The following is a 26,524-nucleotide window of genomic DNA, read 5'->3' as shown; positions in this document are numbered from 1 at the left end:
GAGATGAGTATCACCGCAGGAGAACAATCCGATCAAAGCACAATGACACATATCAGCCTCTCGACTCTTCCCGATAGAAGTGGTAATTGTACAGCCATTTACAATATGATTAACCCAAACTAGATTTATAGCATTTTCGAAAACGCTATTAGTAGGTTAAATGTAAAGGACATGTCTATCCTTATCTATTTGCAAGATTTAGATATGTGTATATGCCTCACATTAATAATTTTTATAGATCAGGATAGATATCATTTGGACTTGACTCATGAAATATAATAGGTGTATCTGCCGAAACCTGTGTAATATTTATTGTTTGTTAATTGTACATTAATATAGGTAAAATTACAGACGCTACTCATGCGTTAGTTTTCATGTTTGGAGGCATTTACAAACGGTGGAAGCTACCTGTTGCTTATCACTTTACGCCTGACAGTGTAGATGGTGCTATTTTGAAACCCATCATAGAAACATAATTCAAAAAGCAGAAGCCGTTGGTTTGTACGTTCATAGTATAACCTGTGATATGGGTCCGGTAAATTTAGGAATGTGGAGAGCATTTGGAGGTATTATGAGTAACAGACATTCAATAATTAGAAATTCTATTGTTCATTCTATAGATAGTAATCGACAATTATTTTTTATGGCTGATGCCCCACATTTACTAAAAAAATTTAAAAGCTTCTTTATTAAATAACAAGATCATAGAGTTGCCTACAGAATTTATGCAGACACATAATTTATCGCAGCCAATTGTTAAGGTCCAACATTTACATGAATTAGTTGACATACAAGAAAACTTACAATTTAAATTAATACCCTAGATTAATAAAAGGGACCTGATATGTAGCACTTTTAACAAAATGAAAGTTAGTGTAGTAAGTATAGGTGGCGTTACTGAGAGATGGGTAGGATGCGACATCACGTAGTAGTAGACAGAGTTACGAGGAGTATCTTGAGCAAGTTATTATATAGCGTTGAGATATTCAAAATAAATAAAAGCATATTAAAATACAACAAGTCTATCTTAATTATCAATAATAATACATGGCGCAGTCGTGGAAGAACATTGGATAATACCTAAAGTAAACCTGCAAGTTATCTGAGAAAATAAAAAACAAAGTTAACCTGCAAAGCGCAACGTAACAATAAACGATGGAGAGTGCTGGAAGGTTACCGGAACCGATGAGATTTGATGGAAATCTCAGTGATAATTTCAAGAGATTTTATCAGAATTTTGAGTTATACTTAATTGCAACTGAAAAGGATAAGAAAGCAGACCCAATTAAAATTGCCATCTTGCTGAACACCATAGGCAGTGAGGGCATAGAAATATATAATACATTTAGGCTTACAGAAAAGCAGAAGAAAAAATATAATGATGTGGTAGCCGAGTTTAAAAGGTACTGTGCCCCAAGAAAAAACAGAACCTATGAAAGATTTGTGTTTAACAATCGCAATCAAGGAGAAGACGAGCCATTTCATCAATTTTTGGATGATCTCAAAAAATTAATACAGTCATGTGAATATGCTGACCAGGAAGATACGATATTGGTGGACAGAATAATATTGGGCACGAATGATTTGAAGGTGCAAGAAAAACTGCTCAACATACAAAATATCACGTTAGAAAATGCGGTAGAAATATGCAGAAATTCTGAGGCCACTAAGAAGCAGTTGCGGAGTGTAAGAAACAAGGAAGAGGCTACAATTGATTTTATCAAGAAGAAAAAGCAATATGATAAAAGTAATGAGAAGAATGAAGAATTGAATAAAGACGAAGGAAGTAAAAAGCAATTTAAGTGTAGCAAGTGTGGAAGAGCTCATGGATATAGAGTGTCCAGCTTATGGAAAAACGTGTCATAAGTGTGGAAGGATGAATCACTTTAGTAGCGCGTGCAAGGCGAAAATAAAGGATGTAAAGGACATATTAAAAGACAAGGATAGTGAGTCAGAAGATGAAGCTCTTTATGTAAATAGCATAGTCAAGGTAGGAGAAGTCGTGAAGAAAGCCAAGTCAGTCTGGACTGAAACTGTGGAAGTCAATGGAAAAGCAGTGAAGTTCAAGATAGATACGGGATCTGAGGTTAATATAATATCACTCAAGGAGTATAAATCGATAACTGAGGGTCAAATACAGAAGACACGTACGTTACTACAAGCATATGGAGGAACGAAGATTACACCAAGGGGAAAGGTCAATCTAAGATGTAAAAACGAGGTTAAGAACAAAATGTTAGAATTTTTTGTCGTTGATATGAATGTAAAGTCTATACTTGGATTACCTAGCATTCGACAATTAGGTTATATTAAGTGTACTAATAATGTTAAGATGATTGATGATAAGGAAAAATTTATACAGTCAAATATTGATGTGTTTAAAGGTTTGGGTACATTTAAAGATGTTTGTAAAATTAAATTAATGAAAAATAGTGTTCCTGTTGCTATACCATGTAGGCGTGTACCGTTAAGTATAAAAAAGAGATTAAAAGCAAAATTGGATAGTTTGGAAAAACAAGGAGTCATTGCTAAAGTTGATGGTGCTAGTGAATGGGTGAACTCTTTGGTTATAATAGAAAAACCAAATAAAACATTGCGATTATGTTTAGATCCACAAGAATTAAATAAATGTATTGAGAGAGAATTTTATGAAATTCCTACTTTTGAGGACATAAGCAGTGAACTTAATGGAAAACAGTACTTTACGGTGATAGATTTTAAAGATGGCTTTTATCAGATTAAGTTAGATAATGAATCGAGTAAATACACGACATTTTCCACTCCGTTTGGCTGTTATAAATTCAAAAGATTGCCGTTTGGTATTAAGATAGCACCAGAAACTTTTCAAAAAACAAATGAAGAAAATTTTGGAGATATAAAAGGTGTAAAAATTTATTTTGATGACTTAATAGTATACGCTGATAGTAAAGAAGAACATGATAAAATATTACAAAAAGTTATAGATAGAGCTAGGGAAAAAAGTGTTAAATTTAATAAAGATAAATTACAGTATAGACAAGTTGAAGTAAAATACATGGGATACATATTCAGTAAAGAAGGAATGCGCATTGATAGTGATAAATTAAAAGCAATAGATGATTTAAAGGCACCAAAAAATAAAAAAGGATTTACAAAAGCTGTTAGGATTAGTTAATTATGTAAGAAAGTTTATACCGAAACTGGGTGAAATTGCTAGTCCTATGTGTAATCTGTTAAAAAAAGATGTAGAGTTTCAGTGGTTGAAGGTACATGACAAGGCGTTAAACATTATTAAAAACAAAATAAATAAAAATATTACATTGATGAGTTTTGACCCTAAGAAAGAAATTACAATACAAACAGATGCCTCTCAAAATGGCATTGGTTGTTGTTTGATGCAAGAAGAAAGGCCGGTGGCGTATGCCTCTAGAGGGCTTAATGAAACAGAAAAGAAATATGCTATAATTGAAAAAGAATTGCTAAGTATTGATCATGCAACTCGAAGATTTCACAACTATATATATGGAAGGCCAATAAAAATAGTAACTGATCACAAACCAAATGTAAGTGTATTGAATAAACGCATTTGTCAAGTACATTCACCAAGATTACAAAGGTTGAGATTGAGGTTGTTAAAATATGATATAAAAATAGAGTACTTGCCTGGAAAATATTTGTATATTGCTGATTATTTGTCTCGAAACTATAGTAGTGAAGTAGGAGAAATTGATAAAGATATGAACGAAATGGTTCATTCCGTTGAAAAATATCTAAGAATGAGTGAAAAAAGAAAGGCAGAATTTAAATTAAATACTAAAAAGGATGTAACTTTAAGTAAAGTGCGTGAAAATTGTATGAATGGATGGAAATGTAAAAAATATGAAGGAGAACTGAATGTGTATTACCAAATTAGAAGTGATCTTCATGTATATAATGATATCATATTTTATAATGACAGGGTTATAGTACCAAAGGCATTGCGAAAGAAAATGTTACAAGTGTTACATGAAGGACATTTCGAAATAAGCCGCACTTGTGATAGAGCTCGTGGAGTACTGTTTTGGCCTGGTATGAATACAGAGATAAAAAGTATGATACAAAAATGTAAAGTGTGTGAACGTTATAGGTATGCTAATGTAAAAGAACCCTTGATAACACATGAAATACCAAAGCTGCCATTTCAAAAAGTAGCTTCAGATATATTAGAGTATAAAGGAAAATCGTACTTAGTAATAGTTGATTACTTAACCAAGTGGTTAGAAATTATACAACTTAAAAGTAAACAAAGCCATGATATCATAGAAACGTTTAAAAAAGTATTCGCAGCTCTTGGCATTCCAGATGTTGTGATAGCAGACAATATGCCGTATTCGTCTTATGAGTGTCAATGCTTTGCAAAGGAATATGATTTTGAATTTCAGACAAGTAGTCCGAGGTATCCGAAGTCAAATGGACTTGCTGAAAGATTTGTGCAAACAGCTAAGAATATGCTGAAGAAGTCTGAGGATTTAAATGTAGCACTTATGGAATATCGTAATACGCCTATTACAGGTCTTAAAAGATCTCCAGCAGAGTTGATGTATCCACGAAAATTAAAAACCAAATTACCGGTTATGGAAAAATTAGATTTAAAAATAAATAAGTTTAGAGAGATAGGTTAAAAAATAAAAATGAAATAACAAAGAACTATTATGATAGGCACGCGAAACTGAGAGAGGAATTTGAAAAAGGAGATACTGTAGTTTATAGGCATAAGAAGCAATGGTAACCAGCGGTGATTGTAGATAAGCATAAGTCTCCCCGGTCATACTTGATTGATACTGGAGCGAATATATTAAGAAGGAATAGTAGTCATCTTAGAAAGTCAGCTATCAAACACGAAATAATTGATGTAGAGTCAGATAACGAGTTACCTGAAACCAGTATCAATCAAACCGTAAATAATAGTATGTGTGATACTGAGAATGAGCCTGATAGTGAGAGTGTGGATACAGGTACTAATATTAGTGCTAATAATGAGTCAGTCAAAGAAAATATAAGATCGAGCAGATCAAAAACCATGCTCTCCAAATTCAATGATTATATATATATATATATATATATATTGTACTAATTGTTTAAATATATATAACAGTTATGAGAGGAAGGTGTAGTAAGTATAGGTGGCGTTACTGAGAGATGGGTAGGATGCGACATCACGTAGTAGTAGACAGAGTTACGAGGAGTATCTTGAGCAAGTTATTATATAGCGTTGAGACATTGAAAATAAATAAAAGCATATTAAAATACAACAAGTCTACCTTAATTATCAATAATAGTACAGTTAGCAAAACAGTAAATGTGTGAAATCGAGATGTCAGTAGCGCAATGTATTTCTATGCGGATGAGACCAAGAAAAAAGAATTTAATACAACAGCGGCATTCATTGAAGTTGTGTCCAAGTGGTTTACCTTAGTAACATCACGAAGAGTATCAGTTGCACTAGGAAAACACGCAAAGAATGAAGACAAAGAAACAACATTTTATGAGAGATTGCTTTTCTTATATCTGTTGTGGAACTCTTCAGAGACATTAAAATTGGTGATCAGTCTAAATTTAAACCTGTCCAAAGTGATGTAATGATAACAACAACTTCTATTATTGAATTGACACAGTATTTAATTGACGAACGAAAATATAGTTTTGTTTTAACTGGTCGTTTTATGCAAGATTGCCTTGAGAATTTGTTTTCTTGTATAAAAACAAAAAACCTTGTTCCTAATTCCTTGCAATTTAAACAGAATTTGAAACTTACTGCAATATCGCAGTACTTAAAATCAACTCGTACATCTAATTATGAGACAGATGATGGGCAATTAATTGGTGATATTTTAAATCAACCGAAAAAAGCGAAAGAGATAAAACAAACTTTATTGAATACATCACATTTTGTGAATGCACACACACAAACGCTAATATTACTTTAAATAATATAGAATTAAAGGTAATTGTATAGATGGGGAGGACCACCTTGGATGACCTTGATATTTTAGTATGTTGTCAAGGTCACCCTCCTGAGTGACCTTCAGAAGATTTTAGCTCGCGCTCGTATTCGTTAAAAAGTTATTAACAAAAAATGTTTTGAAAATATAGCAGCTATTTTGAGTATTGGAAGGCATAAATGACTAATATATATGTCGAAATAGTTCACGCATACACTTTTCACGCAAACCGAGGTTTACGCACACCACCCCCCTGCTTTCGGGGGAGGTGCGGTAGCCCCGAAATAGTTCACGCATACACTTTTCACGCAAACCGAAGTTTACGCTCACCCCCCCTCCTGCTTTCGGGGGAGGTGCGGTAGCCCCGAAATAGTTCACGCATACACTTTTCACGCGAACCAAGGTTCACGCACACCCCCCCTGCTTTCGGGGGAGGTGCGGTAGCCCCGAAATAGTTTAGTCCAGTCAAATTAGACATTTGAGCTCGGAAGTGAAGCGGTATCAATGAAACCTTTTTAGGGTTGTTGGGGGATGTAGAAGAACTTATTTCTGAGTTGTCGGGCTAATCAGACCGATGGGTTTTTAAGGGGGAAAGGGGGAATAAAAAATTTTGTTTTTTCGCAATAACTCGGCGAATTTTGACCGTACATGATTTACTAACCCCTCATTTTGTAGTTCTTTTAAAGCCCTACAATTCATTTCCTGAAGACCCTAACTTAAAATCAATATTTGTCGAGTTCTAGCGAGTCCCGAGCGCACTCGACTCGACATGCGACGCGCCGTCGCATGGCCGATCGTCATCGCGGCGGCGCGCCGCCGCCAGCGACGATCGGCCACGTTTTAAAAGCGCGACTTCCAGAGGCTTCCCTGGGCTCAATTTTTAACGAATCTGAACGACTGACCCCTCGTTTTGTAGGTCTCTTTAAGCCCTACAACTTTGTCAGTGGCGGCATATTTTTATCTATTAATGGAAACGAGATAAACGCAAAAAACCGCGACAAAATACATTTTTTCCCACTTTCACCGGCTAGAACTCGACAAATATTGATTTTAAGTTAGGGTCTTCAGGAAATGAATTGTAGGGCTTCAAAAAAGTTACAAAATGAAAGGTTAGTAAATCATGTACAGTTAAAATTCGCCAAGTTATTGCGAAAAAACGAAATTTTTTATTCCCCCTCCCCTCCTTAAAAACCCATCGGTCCGATTAACCCGACAACTTAGAAATAAGCTCTTCTACATCTCCCCACAACCCTAAAAAGGTTTCATTGATACCGCTTCACTTCCGAGCAAAAGCCTTTTTTTTTGTCTAATTTGACTGGACTAGTTCACGCATACACTTTCCACGCGAAACGAGGTGCCATATGGGTTCGTGGCGCGCTTTACAAGCTGGTTTACATGTAATTATAGAAGTTGTGATTTTCGTTAAAACAGGGCACACACACACACGTGTGTTGCCCTGCTTTATAGAAGTTGTGATTTTCTTTAAAACAGGGCACACACACATGTGTGTATGTTCTGCTTTATAGAAGTTGTGATTTTCGTTAAAGCAGGACACACACACACACACACGTATGTTGCCCTGCTTTATAGAAGTTGTGATTTTCTTTAAAGCAGGGCACACACACATGTGTGTATGTTCTGCTTTATAGAAGTTGTGATTTTCTTTAAAGCAAGGCACACACACGTAAGGTAAAACGGCCCAGTTATAGGCACCTTTATAGCAGCGGCCCTGATTTTCTATTATTTACGAACGCGATATATTGTTAAACCCCAAACAAACTATTTTAACACGTGCATTAAAGCTTTCTGAGTAAGATTCACCTATATTTTTAGTTAAATCATTCAGTTCTAATAAATAAATAATTATTTTTATAATGCTCGTTACTGCCGGCGTTTTTGGCACTATCGAAGTGCTCTGCCGCACTTTATGGCACCAACGGGCCCAATTTTCGGCACTTCGAGACGTCACAGTTACTTAAATTGTCCTGCGTATAATTTTAGCTGTAATAATCAATGTTTAATTACTAATTAGCTCTCTTGTAGGTATTATATTTTGTCAACCTCTATGCAAAAACTACATATAATATAAGATATATGAGATAAATTAGCTACCTTCGAAGAGTCCAAAGTCTCCATCACTTTTTTCTCTATCTGTGCTTACTCTGTTACAACAGATTTTTTATATATTACATTAAAATACAAAAAATAAGACAGGTGAAAATAAAACACAGAAAACAAACTTTATCTGTAGCGTAAAAAGTGTCAAAATGTGTTGAATAATTAATAAATTTCAAACAAATTTCATAAAAATTCATTAGAATTATTTTTTTCATAAAAAATGTTTTTTATCATAAATTTTCGAGTTACAAGTATCAATAAATCTACCTCAATTTCTAGAATAATAAAGCAAAATTGATGATGCAACATATTACAAACTCTGTGCCAAAAAGTGAAACATAACCTTCATTACGTGACGCACTTCTTGGCATAGGGAATTTAAGGGAAAAACTAACATACAGATAAACAATTACTTATTTTATCGATATTGTGATTCGTGCTTTACATGTTCATATAACCATTATGACGTTTTAATACTTACATAATACTAAAAATCAGCAGTTTGACGTTCGCTACCACTAAGGTGTGTCACCTAGGAATGCCCTTCGGGAGCCACTGAAACGCGCGAGTCGCCCCATTCACTGTCGGTAATTTAAGTACGAAACATTAAAAAAAAAGTGTTTATGCAATAATCAACAGTAAAAAACGCTCTTTAATTTGCTTGTAATTTTTTTAATATTTGACGAAAACTTTATTTATTACAAATATAAATGTACCGTCGGTGCCGGAAACTAGGACAGTGCCTGTAACTGGGCCGTTTACCTTATATATTAGTTATTTATGCCTTCCAATACTCAAAATAGCTGCTATATTTTTTAAATATTTTTTGTTAATAACTTTTTAACGAATAACTAGTGCGTGCTAAAACCTTCTAAAGGTCACTTAGGAAAGTGACCTTGACAACATACTAAAATATCAAGGTCATCCAAGGTGGTCCCCCCCATCTATACAATTACCAAAACATTTTTTGTTAACGATGAAACATTTCAATATTTTTGTGCAATGAAAATTATTATAAGAAAATATCTTTTATATGTTAAAAATATGTCAACTAATTTTTTAGAATTTTATATAAAGAAAATGCAGAACATTACATGTACTAATATTAAAAATTGCCATAATTTAATGTTACAAATAAAAAAACGGTTTATTATATATAAAGTACGTATTTCTTGCAAGCGACAATATTTATCAAAAACATATAGCAGCAAAACTATGGCAATGCATTCCCTTATTAAATAATATTACTAGAGAATATCTTTTATTTACAATACATGAATTGTGATACATTACTTATAATACAGCAATAAAGAATAATTTACAATATTTCATGTTTTTAGTTCTTTAATTAAGCGCGCGATTTCTCAACGTTTTTATTGATAGCGCCATTGTGTGTTTGTGCTGACGTAACCCAATCAAAAGAGATACATGACTTGACCAGACTCTGTATCCAGGGACACTAGTCTCGCGAAACAAATCATCTGCGAAAACAATATTTGCCGGTGTTCCTCAAGGATCTGTATTGGGGCCTCTCTTGTTTATTCTTTGTTTGCTGGATTTTAAATCGGTTTTGAGTTTTTGTTCCTACATATTTTATGCGAATGATCTTCTTGTATACTTGCATGTGGAACCTGGGCACTTGAGGACAGCTATTCATCAGATTATACAGGACATTTCGAGGATTGTAGAATGGGCCACCAAGAATAAATTGGCTCTGAATCCTAAAAATACCACAACAATGATTATGGAAATAGCGAGATACGTTAACATGGCCTACAGTGGCGAACTGCCAAACATCCTGGTCAGCAACACTGTGATACCGTACAGTGATTCTGTGATCTGCCTTGGTCTTACAATTGCCAGCACACTCTCATGGGAGAAATAAGGTCCAGGACGATCTCAAGAGTAAATGCCTCATTACATCAAATTAAACTGTGCAAGCACCTGCTGCCGTTTCCACTGCGAGTGCGGTTAGTCTCTGCTTTAATAGTACCTTTCTTTGATTATTGCTGCTCTGTTTTCACGGATATCTCGGGTAAGCAAAACTTGAGGCTTCAATGAAAGTATATGAAATAAGGGAAGAATTTTCCGGGGAGTGCCATGATGTGGTTAATTTTTTGTTACCAATCTTTTTGGAAACCGGTATCAGAAATTTTTACAATTTTTCGGGAAATAATTGACCGAATTTCAAAGAATTATATATGAAACGGGTAGAATTTTTCCGGGACTGCTATAAAGTGCATAATTTTTCGTTGCCGATTTTTGGAAGTCGGTACCAAAATTTTTCCAATTTTTTGGGAATTAATTGACCGAATCTCAAAGAATTGTATATAAAGTAGGGGTAGAATTTTCCAGAGAGTGCTATAAAGTGCATAATTTTTTGTTACCGATTTTTTGGAAACCGGTACCGAAATTTTTTTAATTTTTCGGGAAATAATTAACTAAATTAACTGAATCTTAAAGAATTATATATATAAAATAGGTGTAGAAAGGGGTAGAAAGAACTAAAAATGTAATAGAATTTAAAAAAAATTTAATAATAAAGGGGTTTCCGATTGCTGTTTAAAAATATGTACGTGATTGGTCTAATTTCCACAAATTTTGAAATATCAAGTTAAATTTTTTTTATAAATAAATTTTTAAAATTAATTTTTTGTTACTAATTTTGGAACCGGTTTCCAAAAAATTGGTTATAAAAAATTATACACATCATCGCCAACCCCGAAAAATTTGAAAAATTTTGAAACCGGTTTAAAACTAATTTCTTGGGAAATAATATGTAAGTTTTCGGGAAATAATAAGTATCTAATGTCCGACAGCGAGCTACTCATTTATTAACGGACCGAATGAGTAGTTCGCGGTCAGACAGAAAGACAGACAGACAGACAGACGTCAGGTCTATTAATGAAAATTTAAACCCATCCCCGTTTAATTCCCCGTTTAGAAAAATTTTGGCATTAGTTTAAAGAAAATTGGTACATTAATGAAAAATTAAACTCGCGGTTTCAAGAAAATCGGTTAATAAATAATTAATTCACTATACATACTTAATAAATACTTATTATTTTCCGAAAAATTACGTATTATTTCCCAAAAAATTAAACAAATTTCGGTACCGGTTTACAAAAAATGGAAACTAATAAAAATTATACACATCAAAAAGTGAAAACAAAGAGGGTTTAAGGAAGCGATCTAGACTAAAAAAAGAAAAAGGTTTTTTAGTTATATCACATATATATTATATATATTATTATTTGAAAATACACATTTTCGACGCAATGTTCTAGTTCGAACAGGAAGAGTACGGTTGACGGTTTCATGTACTGTCACGACTTTTTGCACTCCCGGACCGCTCCGGGACGTGAGCCGGATCAAAAGGACTCAGGATAGCGGGATGGTTGGCCTCTCCAGTGATTTCCTCGCACCTCCGATACTCCACGAAATATTCCGAATGTTGGGCGCCAGACGCGTACCTTCGCGTCCACGCGATCGCGAAAACCTAAACGAGACGCGAAACGAAGTGTGGAGGTGCGTGGAATCGGCTAGCTTGACCTAATCACGGGGGGGTTAATGAAGGGCGGCGCGGCACTCGGCGGGGTGACACGTTAATTTCATACTCAGTCAGATAACAAAGAATATAATATTTATTGAGTACTGGTTGTCGAGAAAATAACAACGTTTATCCATCCGGCTTCGATTAAACACAAGATAAATTCGATAAATAAATCACGAATAGCCGGTGGCGGGGTGTCGAGATTCGTTTAACAGAAATAATATTAATGCGGACGCGAGACACCCCCGGAGTATTGATTGGGTCTCTAATAAACACGCGGAAGGTTCTGTTCTTAACCAATTAATAATTTGAGTCGGAAATTATAACACGCAAGAATACTACTCTTAACATCGCTCACGAGAGTGAGGTTCAACACAAAAGTCGCGAGATAAGGGTATGTCACGCTTGGATGGCGTGAAAACCTCGTCCGGACCCGTACGAAAACTCTGTCGCAATGATATCTTACTTACGCGAGATATTCGGCTCGGGCGCAACGGGGAGGCGCCGAGTCATTTAACCAAGCCAGTCGCGATATCGCTAATACGGTTGGGCGCCAGGTGTGGAGAAGGCCACACCACCTTTGACTCGAAGTGCGTATCTAATATCCACGGAACGCCAGGAAGAACTACGCAATTAACATCTAAACGCACGAAGCGTGTGAACGCCGGTAATTTCTTAGCGCGAGTATAGGACGCAACGCAAGTAATACCGGACGCAAAGTTCCTCAACGCGAGAGCACAATTATCAACCCGCAATACGAGATCCGAACACCGATCGATACGCTAACACCGACGCTCGAACACCAGAATTTCCCGACGCGAAGAAACGGAACGCAATTGACGAACTACCGGTCCATATGCGGCCGTACACCCAGGTCGCGAGGACAACGCAATATACTCGCGATATCGAACGCATTAACGCCTATCGCGATCTCCAGGGATTCGCCACAACGCTTGTACCACGGTTCCGCGGCCACGATACCATCCCGAAGCCCTTCGCTCTCGTTATCGATCGCGAAATTACACTCAATCTTAACGTACGTTATCTTGAGCGAGAGCGTGTACCGGAGGGCGGTGTCGTGGCTTTACATATCGCGATTTACGGGCAACCTCACCGGGAATACGCCTCCTCCTGGGCTCCTCGCCGTCGCCTTCCACCACGATCCTCGATCCTCCAGACGAATATCGAATTACCCGACTCGGGGTGGCTATCGCGTATCTTACAAAACGTATCTCGCCGACGGACGACCAGAGAGTGAAAACGCTAGACCCGCTCGATTGCAGAATCGATACTGTACCCCTTCCTGAGGGGCGCGCGAGCCAATCGGTCGCGAGCTTGCAAGCCCGCGGTGTCCCGGCGCAGTGCTGTCGATACGAGATCTTTCGGGGCGTGCAACGGTCCCTCGGCGGCGTGCGACTCCTCAATTCTGTCCTTAGCAGCGGACGGAATTCGGTCCTCGCCGGTGTGCCTCCGGTTTGACCCTGGGGCGGTGATCAGTCACCCCGTAGGTCGATGTTTTATGGAGATCATTTGTTGAAGCCGGGTGTTTACCCAAGCGCTTGGGGCCCCGCTATCGGCGGCCTCGTCCGTCGCTGCCGCACGTGCCGCCCGCCTGCCGCGTTGCTCTCGCCAGCCCGCGATCTCTGCTGCTTCCGCGTTTGCCATCCCTCCCGGGTTATCGATCGTCCTTGATTTCCTTCGCCAAGTACTCCCTCGAAGGTTTGCCGTGATGTGGGTGAGGTGCCGCGCGTATTACATTGCAAAAAAAAGAAAGTAATCAGAATGCGGAAACGCGATTAAATACGACCCCTGGAGATCTCGTCGTTGCCTCCCTGGTCTGTCCCTGGGCGCGAAATTCCGCGCCTTGTGACGGCGGCGGGGCGCCGCGACGATGCGGCGAGCCGCAACGTCACAGTACATACAAGCTGGTGTCGCACGATGTCAATTTTAAAATATCTGCGTCATGTATTTTAATGAGTTCCAGATCTCGAAACGCTAGCGATGATGGCGCCGATGACTGCACGAATTGAATATCTGCACGTTTTTCGATCAACGTCACCCACGTTGCATGAGGCAGAAATATCCGATTGCCTCGGTTATCGCCGATAAGTATATCCGCAGAGGACATAGGTCCCGCGTTGATTCCAACATCCAAAAATTTATACGTTGTCGATGTCAATGCAAATCTCCTTCCCAAAATACGTGGCGTATAACGAGGTTTATCAAAACTGAAAAGGTACAATTATGTTTATAAAAGTTTTTTTGCACAAGTTTATACGAAAATTAGCGGTACTTACTCATTGTGCTGTTTCTCCTACGTTTCATCCTGAATCGGAACGTAGTAGTTTGCACCGTGAGTGTTCATCGTATCTAGCGGCTGTCTGCGACTCGAACCGTATCAAACTCTTGACTGCGCGCGCTAGAATTTTCGTAGACTATTTATTTATACATACAAAAAATGCGAATCTTGCAAATAACGCCAATGTACGGCTGCTGCATGATGACCACCACCACCACAATCCACATATATATAAAATGTGATATTTTTGTCAAGAACATTCGTGATGAGATCATCCCATTGACACGTGCAAAACTGCAAATTTTGCAACTTCGCATAAGTCAATGGCGCAATATCGTTTTCAAGAACATGTCGCGACGTGTCTCGCGATGATTTCATCGAACACGTGCAAAACTTCAAATTTTGCAATTTCGCATAAGTCAATGGCGCGTTATTGTTTTCAAGAACATACGTGCCTCGCGATGATTTCATCGAACACGTGCAAAACTGCAAATTTTGCAAATAGCGCCGATGTACGGCTGCTGCATTGATACAGATCAAATCAATGGCGCGATATTGTTTTCAAAAACATACGTGTCTCGCGGTGACTTCATCACACACGTGCAAAACTACACATTGTAGATTTTTCGGAAGGCGCAAATGTACGGATGCTGAGATCACGGTGAAATTAGATATGATAAAAAACCAAACGATGCATCATTAGTAGAATATAAAATGAATAATCTGGGGGATACGCTCAGTAGTCGACAATTGGAAGTCATGAGTACAACAAATTGTGTTAGAAAGAGGATCGTGCAATAACATAAAGCAAAAGTTGTTGGAGCAATCAACCCTTTTAAATTCAAAGGAAGACTTTATATACCACGTGGGAGCAACGATGCGACGAGTTTATCGAATCATTGGAAGAACAAAATCGAATTAAACGGCCACGATTATCGATTGGTCTCAAACAGTCGTTGGTCGTTTGTATCACAAGACTTGAAGGTCTGAAAGATTCAGTACATCAACGTTTCGTGCATGTGGGTGCAAGATACAGTGCAAGTGAGACAGGACTCAGATGGCGTGAGATAAATACGGCTTTTGAAAGTCGCATATTGACTGGTGCGGTAATAAATTCCAAACACATCGAACCTTGTCAATTTCTCAAAGATGCGGGAGAAATAGTACTCATTCATGTGCGGAACGTCATGCAACGACATGACAATGTAAAAATAAACACAATGTTTAATGGCGAATTTGTTGTGGATGACAAACGCGCGAATAAAAGTATCACAACGAGAAACAGTGAACTCTTTCATCTCCGATCTGTGCGAGTGGTACAAGCGACATGTCATCAAGCCTACCCTAACATCGCTAAGGGTATTCCAGGAACGTGATAGCGGATGGCGTTGTCGCGTATACTCAATTTAACGGTGTTTTGTGGAAATTCCGCAAGAAATTAAAAAGAAGAAGGCGGTGATAAACGTGCGATCAAGGGACAATGCATGTTTCGCATGGTCAGTGGTGGCTGCTCTGCATCCATCCTAAAGACATGCAGAACGGGATTCGTCGTATCCTCATTACACGCCGGTGCTAAATCTTACGGACATTGAGTTTCCAATGACGTTGGATCAAATTAAAAATTTTAAAAATCACAACGACATCTCCATCAACGTCTACAGCATCGAGAAAAAAACAAGGAACTTGCTATCTTGTCAATACGGGTTACTGATCAAAAAATGGACAGACATGTAAATCAGCTGTACGTGCATGACAACGTAAGACATTTTGCATGGATTAAGAACCTATCACGCCTTGTGAGCTCGCAATTGAGTAAAAAAGAGCACAGGAAATATTTTTGTGATCGGTGAGTATACATCCTAATAAATAATAAAAATAATTCATACGTAAAAGATATATATAAAAATTTATTATTTACCAGATGTTTGCACTACTTCGGCTCCAGCGAGAAATTGGAAACCCACACCGTCGACTGTCAGGAGATGAACGACTGCGCGATCAAATTACCGAGTGATAACGAAAAGTGGTTGGCCTTTAAGAATCACAAAAGGAAGGAACGAGTTCTGTTTATTGTATACACTAACCTGGAATGTACCCTGGAGAAGATGGAAGCGGATCCGGAAACGTCCAGGTACACATACCAGGATCATCGCGTATTTAGCATAGGGTACTACGTGCGTTGCTCGTACGACGTAAAGACCATCTTGTCTACTAATGTAGACATGGTAGATTTCACGCAAGACGAGTAGGAAAAATTTTACAGCGCAACGCACTGTCACGTGTGCGAAAAACCGTTCGAGCCAGACGACGTGCGAGTACCCGACCATTGTCACCTGACCGGCCGATACAGAGGTCCTGCGCATTCTAATTGTAATATGAACTACAAAGATTTGCATTGCATTCCCATAGTTTTTCATAATTTAAAGGGGCTACGATGCACATTTTATTATAACGGAAATAGCAACAGCGTACGAAGGACATGTAGACTTACTCCCAATTACAAAAGAAAAATACATTTTGTTTACGAAAAACGTTAAAAGCACCAAAGATAAAGATAAGGAAACTTGCGTCAAATTGCGATTTATTGATTCATACAAGTTTCTCACCGCTAGTCTCGACAAATTGGCATCTTATCTCAGCAAGGATAAACTGCGAACATTACAACGCGAATTTTGTAAATTATCCTCAGAAAGTTTTGATTTACTGACAAAAAAAGCGTACTTCTGTACGAGTACATTGACTGCGTCGAAAAGTTGGAAGACTCGTGTTTACCATCGCGCGACTCGTTTTACAGTCCATTGACAGGTGACACCGTATCCGAGAGCGATTACGCGCACGCCGTCAACGTCTGACAGCGGTTCTCCATTCGAACGCTCGGTGACTACAGCGATTTATATCTCAAAACCGATGTCTTGCTGTTGCCCGATACCTTTAAAAATTTTCGCGATAGTTGCGTCGCGAGTTATGGACTCGATCTCGCGTATTATTATACTCTACCGGGTTTTACGTGGGATGCTATGTTGAAGCATACGCGTATCAATTTTGAATTGCTCACCGACATTGACATGATCATGTTTATCGAACGTGGTATACGCGGCTGTTTGAGTCAATGTTCAAACAGATACGCGCTGGCCAACAACAAGTACATGCAGTCGTACGATCCATCGAAATCGTCGTCGTACCTGATGTATTTTGACGTAAACAACCTGTACGGCTGGGCAATGAGTCAATCTTTGCCATACGCAATTTTAAATGGGTCGACGACGTAACCGAATTTAATGTTATGGAGTCGCGTTGGATTCCTCGATAGGCTACATTCTCGAAGTCAACTTGGAGTATCCGCAACATCTTCACGACGCGCACACTGACTTACCGTTCTGTCCGACGCACGATAAACCACCCGGTAAGCGGCAGGATAAACTCCTCGACACATTATACAATAAGAAACGTTATGTCATACATTATCGCAACCTACAGCAGTGTCCTACGTCACGGTCTCCGTATATCAAAGATTTACCGCATATTAAAATTCGCGCAATCTTCATGGTTTCGTGATTATAATAGACCTCAATACGAAATTTAGAACATTGGCCAAGAATGATTTCGAGAAAAATTTATACAAATTGATGAACCACGCTGTGTTTGGCAAAACCATGGAGAATGTGTGCAATCACGTTGACGTGCGACTCGTGACTCATTGGGAGGGTAGATACGGCGCGGAGGCAATGATCGCGGAACCAAATTTTCATAGTTGAAGCGTCTTTTCGGAGAATCTAGTAGCAATAGAAATGCGAAAACTCGAGGTGAAATTCGACAAACCAATTTACGTGGGTATGTTGTTGTGAGGCGGAAGTCGCCGTGTCGTTATTTCGACACCTAGCTATCAGCGCTTCTTCCGAATATTGCCAAATCCACCTGAGCTGGCATTCCGGGTGTTGCAAGTGGCATCCCGGTCACTCACCCGGAAGCAAAAGCGCTGACAGCTAAGTCAGCATCGCGGAAGCAAATACGCGAGTGATAAAAGCCCGCCCTTCCGAGAAGCGGCGGGCAGTCTAGAACGTAAGGCTAATTGCGCACGACCAACGAAAACTATCCTATTGAGAACGCCCGCGAGTCAGGGCAACGAAATCAACGAAACAAGTGTATCAAGAATAAAAGGTCTTTTATTAAAATATCGTCAAGTAGAAAACTCTGGCAACATTATTCCTCTTTCCTCCCGGCGGATCCAAAAAAACTCCGTGCCGATCCCTCGAATCAGAGGTACGGCACAACAATTGGTGGCAGCGGTGGGATCTGCCAACCGGACGGGAGAACATCCTGCCAGATTGCGCCTGCGAAGGGAACGGATCGTTAAACGGCGGTAAAATATCCCGGAGAGGAAAAGCCAGCCGGATCCCGAGTGCGTGAAACGACGGCAGTAGCTCCGCGTACTATCAGCGACACCGGAGAGGCCCCGACCTACCGCACGGACTCGCCAGCCCGACGCAGCGACGCAGGGACGCAGCGAGCCAGCGAAGCAGTGCAGCAAGGACGCAGCAAAGCAGACAACGCAGAAGCAGTGAAGCGGCCCTGTCAGACTCGACGCGGCAGAAAGCGGTCACGATGCACTACGCGGCGGTACTGTAAGTCAACACGCCATTGTAAGCCGATACCGGCACGCGCCGCGACGCAACCGTTATATCTCTGCGTGCGTACCCCGCGATAGCGAAAACCGGATAGCGAAAGAAATTTTCGCGATTGCAGGCAATACAACCGCGAAGCGCCGAAAGATTTGCGCGTTTCAGGACGCTAAAGCATAAGCGCCGATAGATGTCGGACGACTTGTCCCGGCATCCCCCTGTCAGCAACGCATCATTTGTGTTAAGCGAGCGCGCGCAACGAGCCATCGAAAATAGTATCAGGAATCGTTTTCGCGCTACACGACTCGCGAACGACAAATTAGATCGCGTGCGAAGAAACTTAGACGCGCAACTCGACGACGCAAGCTCGCCGGTGCTCGAGCTACATCCTAACGTCATCGTAGAACGCGAATTCGAATTCTTAGACGCTAGTCTGTGCGACGCGAACAGAAACTCGCGAAACAGCATAGACAACACAAGCAGCGACAGTGACGCACACAGATTGCCCCCGACCGACGGTGACGCACGATCGGACACCTCGGCCGACACTCAGAGCGAAAACGCAGGAAGAGGAGAATTCTCCCTGACGTCATACGAAAGCGATATATTCGACCCCGAGGAAGAGGATTATACCCCCCGGGCCGACAGAATGAGCCAGCCACGAGCTGCCGCGACTATCGCGCCGCGAGAGGACATATCCCCGGCACAAATTAACGCGGAAATAGAGCGGTTTAGACCCGCGGAAAATGGGCAACCGCCCGAAGGCGACCAAGGTCGAGCCCCCGAGCCGACGCAGGTAAGCCCCGGAGTAATGAGCTCCGTGCTTAGCGATGTCCTACGCATGATGCGCGACATGCAGGAACGCATGGACCGTACAGAGGCCGCAGAGTTCGAGCGCTCCGTAGAAGTCCTGCGCGCAATCCGCGAGATACGGGAACGCATGAGTCAAATGGAATCCGCCACTCACGACCGCCCCGATGCGCGAGAACGACGCGTACGGACTAGCCAGGGCCCGCTGGACGTGACCTACGGACGATCGCACAGCGACGTCCGTAGTCAGCCAGGGCACCATCTCGGGTTCCTCAGCCTAAAGGAAGCCCGTAACATGATTCCCGAAATGAACGGAGAGTCCCGAGAACGCGTTCGCAAATTTATTAATGCAAGCACTTACGCGATGAAAAATATACAGCCCGCTGACGAAACCATGCTCCTAGAAGCAATCTTGTGCACAAAGTTCAAGGGCAAGGCAATGACCGACTTCGACACGCGTGATATTCGCGACTTCGAGCAGCTAAAACGCGAACTCGAAACGGAATATCTCGGAAAACGCGGCATGACCCATCTGCAGCTAGAATTCAACTCGCTAAAACAAAAAATGGGAAAAAGCGCGCAGGAATTCGGGCGTCGAGTCGAGAAGCTCGCGAGAGAACTGTATGAAGCCATGGAAGAAGGCCAAGGGCACTCGCAAGAGCAGCAAAAAGCGATATTGGAAAGTATTAAAATGCAAGCTCTGCATAACTTCCAAATCGGGCTGCATGATGATATCAAGATGCTGGTCCGAGCACAGCGATATCCAAGCCTACAGGAGGCAATAACCGGCGCCAGTGCCAAGGAAAAAGTTAGAGGCCCCTCCCCGCGGAACGGACAAGCGGTAAACAGAAATAGATTTAATCAGGGAAACGCGCGAAATGAGGGAAACGCGACTGTGAAATGCTACAAATGTGGTAAGACCGGCCATTACGGGCGAGATTGCCGTATGAGCCAACAAGCTAATAAATTCCTGCTGCCGCGAGCGGATAAGCCCGGTGGCATAAATATAATCGAGTGTACCTACTGCAAGAAAGCAGGGCACAAGCGCGACGAGTGCTGGTCATTAAACGGACGGCCGAAATCCGAGCGACCGCGCCGACCGAAACAGGAAAGTGCGAAAAAAGCACCGATAGGCACAGTAAGAAAAACCAAAGCGAGCGAATCTAGCGAGGACGCACCCTCCGACAGCAGTAGCGAGGAGAAAGAGAAGCCGAAAAGAAATAAGGCACGCGCCGCCGAGACATACCGAGTGTCTCAGGTAACGGAGAAACACAAAAAGGGCCCGCTAGATATTATAACACTGCCTATACAGAAAGCGGAACGAGGAGAAATGAACCTTCTATTGGATTCCGGAGCAACTCTAACATTGATTAAAGTAGGCAACCTAAAGGGAAAAACAATGGTGCGAGAGGAGAAACTGGCATTAATCGGCGTAACAGGACACCAAATTCACACGCTAGGAAAAATAAAAGCGACCGTAGATCTCGGGAAAAAAAATACGTCACACAATGTACGTAGTAAAAGATGACTTTCCCATCGAATACGAAGGAATATTAGGAAACGACTTCCTAACTAAACATAAAGCCGATATCTCAAACACGTCAAAACAGTTGAAAATAGGCAAAGCCATGTTCAAGCTACGACCGTATCAAAAAATAAAGCTACCTCCCCGCAGTGAAACCATTGTAAAAGCCGTCACAGATCATAACCGGGTAGGCATAGTGAAAAGCGGTGAACCTGCTCCCGGAGTTTTCATCGGGCATTGCCTCGTAAAACCCGTCGAATTTACTTGCCCGGTCAGCATATTGAACGTGACGGACAAGCCGGTGGAGATCCTCACTCCACACGTAACGTTAGAAGACCTGCCGGCGGACGACGCCGCGAGCGTACTCACGTTACAGGCAAATGAAGAATACGAGACTGTCACAGAGCGACAAAAGAAAGTGCGCGACCAAGTACAGCTCGATCACCTAAACACAGAAGAGCGAGAGGCAGTAGAAAAAATTTGCGATGAATTTTATGACGTTTTTTACCTAGACGGAGATAAACTAAGCGCCACTACAGCAATAAAACACGAAATAAATACACGACCCGATAGTGCGCCAGTAAATGTAAAGCCATACCGGTTACCCGAGAAACATAAGGCCGAAGTAAGGAAACAAATACGGAAAATGTTGGACGACGGCATAATTCGTCCAAGCACGAGCCAGTGGAACGCGCCAATAGTAGTTGTCGCCAAGAAACCTGACGCGTTCGGCAGAATAAAATTTCGCGTAGTGATCAATTTCAGAAAAATGAACGATCTCACAATGGGAGACTCCTTTCCCATGCCAAACATTACAGATATACTTGATCAGCTAGGCAATGCAAAATATTTTTCTGTACTAGATTTAGCCTCGGGATATCACCAAATCCCGATGCATGAAGAACATAAGCAGAAAACGGCATTTTCGACTCCAGACGGACATTTCGAGCACAACAGAATGCCATTCGGTCTAAAAAATGCACCAGCGGCCTTTCAGCGATTAATGTATGCGGTATTAGCCGGACTGTTAGGATTAAAATGTTTCGTGTATATCGATGACATCGTTATATACGGAGCATCGCTGACGGAGCACGTTAAGCGGTTAATCGCAGTACTGCACAGACTACGAAAATACAATCTTAAGTTACAACCGAACAAGTGCGCATTTTTACGAAAAGAGGTCATTTACCTAGGGCATGTGATATCCGAAAAAGGAATATCGCCAGACCCGTCTAAGTTACAAGCAGTAAAAGAATTTCCGACCCCGAGAAGAGTGAAAGATATACAATCTTTCATCGGGTTAGCCGGATACTACAGAAAATTTATCGAAAATTTCTCAAAGATAGCCAAGCCTCTAACAAAGCTCACAAAAAAAGAAAAAAAATTTAATTGGTCAATCGAACAACAGAACGCGTTTGATCTACTTAAAGAAAAATTAACGACAGCCCCGGTATTGAATTACCCTGACTTTAGCAAAGAGTTCTTGGTAACTACCGACACGTCAGATTACGCCATCGGAGCCGTGCTCTCACAAGGAACAGTAGGCCAAGACCGACCGATAGCGTACGCCAGCCGAGTATTATGCAAGGCAAAGCAAAATTATAATACCACAGAAAAAGAGCTATTAGCAATCGTCTGGGCGGTAAAACATTTCCGTCCCTACTTATATGGCGTTAGATTTAAAATTATAACCGATCACAAATCATTGATCTGGCTATTTAATGTAAACGACCCCGGCTCCAGACTAATAAGATGGAGGCTAAAATTAGAGGAATACGATTACGAGATCGTACATAAAGCAGGAAAAAACAACGTGAATGCCGATGCATTGAGCCGAAATCCGATAGCTGAAACATCAGCGATAAATGTAACGCAACAGGACGACGACCCCCCGAGAGAGTATTCGGAGGAGGAAAAGCGGCAAATACTCTACGAGTATCACGATTCGCTTACGGGAGGGCACCAAGGAGTCACGCGAACACTAAACCGTATCCAATTACAGCACAGCTGGCGTGGAATTACGGCGTATGTAGAAGATTACATAAATAAATGCGAGTACTGCCAGAAGAACAAATTGAGTAGGAAAACGAAAATGCCAATGACTATTACAGATACGCCCAAGCGACCATTCGAAAAATGCGCGCTCGACATAGTAGGCCCACTAACAGTCACGAATAACGGAAATAAATACCTCCTCACGTTCCAAGACAATCTAACAAAGTTTAGCAAGGCAGTACCCGTAGAAAATCAGGAGGCAAATACAGTAGCAAAAGCCTTTGTAACGAAAGTAGTCCTAGAACACGGATTACCGGAGAAAATTCTCACGGACCAAGGAACAAATTTTACAAGCGAGATATTTAAGAACATGTGCAAGCTACTGAAAATCGAAAAAATACAGACAACAGCATATCATCCCGAAAGTAATGGAGCGCTGGAAAGATCGCATCGTACTCTGGCAGAGTACCTAAGACATTACATAAATAAAAACCAAACCGACTGGGATGAGTGGATACCCTACGCAATGTTCACGTATAATACGACGCCTCATACGACGACAGGACTCACACCGTTCGAACTTGTCTACGGACACCAAGCGAACCTACCGACAGCCCTAACAAGGCCCCCGAAACTAACATATTCGTACGAAGATTACGCGAAAGAATTACGAGAACGAATACGCGCCACGAATCAAGTCGCGAGAGAGCATACCAAAGAAGAGAAAGAAAAAGCAAAGCAGCAATTCGACAAAAAATGCAACAAGGAAACATTCAAAATAGGAGACAAGGTACTATTACACGACGAAACAGTACGAAGAGGACGATCTAAAAAACTCGATTCGCAATGGGTAGGACCGTACGTGATCGTGGAAAAACACAGCGACGTAAACTACACCATTAAAATAAAACGCAAGACGATACGCGTACATGCAAATAGGCTAAAAGCGTTCATCGAGGAATAAGGCTCACGCACAACAGAAAACTAAGCAGTAGAAAGAAAAAAGGGACTTGATAAGATGTTAAAGGGTAAAATAATAACACAAAAGTAGCATAAGAAAAGTAGATTGTAACCTCCCAGGGAAAAGAAAAACACACCTAAATAAAGAAAAACTTCGAACGCCTCAGTATTTTTTTCACGAGGGGAGGGAGGTTGTGTGGCGAAAATCGCCGTGTCTAGACGCCAACCGTCTAAAAGCATCTATAAAGAAATGAAAGCTACTGCCACTCGAAACATTAGTATCGGAATTAAGAGAAGCGACAACCCACCTACCCCGAGGGACACACTCCCCTTTTAAATTACAAATAGACAACTGAAAAAACATCGAAAAATTTGTAAAAATAAATGCGTACTACAACAATTCCAACGTCTACACAATCCTAACCTTCCCGATTACCACCTACCCCAATTACGAAAAATGTGCGAGTAAACCCCCCCGCCGATGTACGACAATAAAAATGTATTCATAATTCCCAAAACCTCATATACTCTATTGGTTATTAATAAAAAAGATCGAAATTACCTAACACTAAAAGAAAATAACCTAGACAAATGTACGCGCTCCGACACAACAGAATTTGTATGCGATACAACCTATCCCGTATATCTCATAACAGCGCACGCATCATGCGAGGTGCAGATCTATGTAAGAGCGTAAAAAGAAAAACAAACAAAAATACGCGACGCGACTTCCTCACACAACGAAGAGCATAAAATAATAATAATAACAATAGAAACACAAAATTTTAGAAAATGACAATACATCACAAGATGAATAAATGCGAAAAACTTCAATTTGAAATCTCAGTTTTTCTTTCCCCCAGGGGGAAGGGATATTGTGAGGCGGAAGTCGCCGTGTCGTTATTTCGACACCTAGCTGTCAGCGCTTCTTCCGAATATTGCCAAATCCACCTGAGCTGGCATTCCGGGTGTTGCAAGTGGCATCCCGGTCACTCACCCGGAAGCAAAAGCGCTGACAGCTAAGTCAGCATCGCGGAAGCAAATACGCGAGTGATAAAAGCCCGCCCTTCCGAGAAGCGGCGGGCAGTCTAGAACGTAAGGCTAATCGCGCACGACCAACGAAAACTATCCTATTGAGAACGCCCGCGAGTCAGGGCAACGAAATCAACGAAACAAGTGTATCAAGAATAAAAGGTCTTTTATTAAAATATCGTCAAGTAGAAAACTCTGGCAACATTATTCCTCCTTCCTCCCGGCGGATCCAAAAGAACTCCGTGCCGATCCCTCGAATCAGAGGTACGGCACAACAATGTGCATCTTCAATATATCCAAGACATGTTTGTACGAATTTCATCACGAGTACGCATGTTACCGTTGTATTGCGACAAATGTAAAGTCATGTACACCGATACGGACAGTCTCATTTATCACATCGAGTTCAACGATGTGTATGATATCATGAAGCTCCACATTCATAGATTTGACACTAGCAGCATTATGCGACCGATCATGCGTACGGTATCTCACTTGCCAATAAAAAAGTACCGGGCTTAATGAAAGACGAAAACAACGGTGCAATAATGACCGAATTCGTTGGGCTTTAAGCAAAGATGTATGCCATCGCGAGTAGACGGTAAGAAAAATACGAAAAAAGCTAAAGGTGTTAAGAGTAACGTCGTAGCCAGGTCGATAACGTTCGACGATTACACGCGGTGTCTGCGCGACGAAATTGAAATGACGCGACAGCAGGCTTGCATAAGATCCAAACAACACGAGGTGTACACCGTGTCCGAAACAAAAATAGCTCTAAGTCCGTACGATGATAAGCGATACATTATACCCGGTTCTACCAAGACGCTACCATGGGGACATTATAAAATACTATTGTATAAATATATTGTAATTAAATTTAGATATGTATGAAAATAAATGACTTATTTATATGTATAATATGTATAATATGTTTATATTGTAATAAATTTTTACAATACATTATTCTTGTGTATCCATGAATTGTGTGAATTATCAAATCCTAACCACTTTACATAAACCTCATCCCCCTTTTTGCGCAAAACTTTTTAACGAGATACACGTTGGGATTAGCAACGCGATGTAATTCGTATTTGTAGAAGCCGCCGGCGACGGGTTTTCCGCAGAAATTTTCTAACAGATACGTCACGGGATTAGTTTTCTGCACTTTGACGATTCTAAACACCTCCGTGGTCCAATTTGGCGTGTATCCTTTCTCGAAGATTGTCTTGAATTGATATTATGTTTTTTCAAGAGTTTCTGCACGTTGGCGTTGTAAAATTCTTTTCCCTTGTCAGTCTGCAGATTTTTCAGACATTTTCCGCCGTCTCGAATTATTTTTGCAATCGCCGTAGTAACCTCGAGTCCGCTCTTGGCCTTGAACGGTACGGCTCATGCGTGCTTGCTCAGCACGTCAATAACGGTGAGTATGTAGTGGTAGCCTCTGTTGAATCGCGTGTATGGACGCATCTCGACCACATCCGCCTGTCACCGGTCATCGTATCCGCGCACTATGACGCGTCTTCGCGAAAAATTTTGTTTCGCAGAACTTTTACTAGCCATGACGATGGCGCGCAATTGACGCAGAGATCAGATGTGCGTTCTTATCTATTCGCGATGATTCGCAATTACATCTTGAATCATCTTTTGAATTTT

At 40.8% G+C, this 26,524-nt stretch overlaps 1 long non-coding RNA gene across 1 annotated transcript; it reads right to left on the bottom strand.

The window, feature by feature from the left end:
- Window positions 1-7,658: 7,658 nt before the first annotated feature.
- On the bottom strand, window positions 7,659-8,842 carry LOC143896477 (uncharacterized). Its single transcript, XR_013256662.1, has 3 exons — window positions 8,795-8,842; window positions 8,560-8,659; window positions 7,659-8,122 (listed from the first exon to the last, which is right to left on the bottom strand). It is a non-coding gene; the product is annotated as an uncharacterized LOC143896477 (long non-coding RNA).
- Window positions 8,843-26,524: the final 17,682 nt, after the last annotated feature.

Source organism: Temnothorax americanus, unplaced genomic scaffold (genome assembly GCF_048541705.1).
Source record: "Temnothorax americanus isolate GAGA-0224 unplaced genomic scaffold, ASM4854170v1 Scaffold186, whole genome shotgun sequence".
Lineage (NCBI taxonomy): Eukaryota > Metazoa > Arthropoda > Insecta > Hymenoptera > Formicidae > Temnothorax > Temnothorax americanus.
The sequence above is the reverse complement of the archived record's forward strand: the minus strand, read 5'-3'. Positions and strand labels throughout refer to the sequence as shown.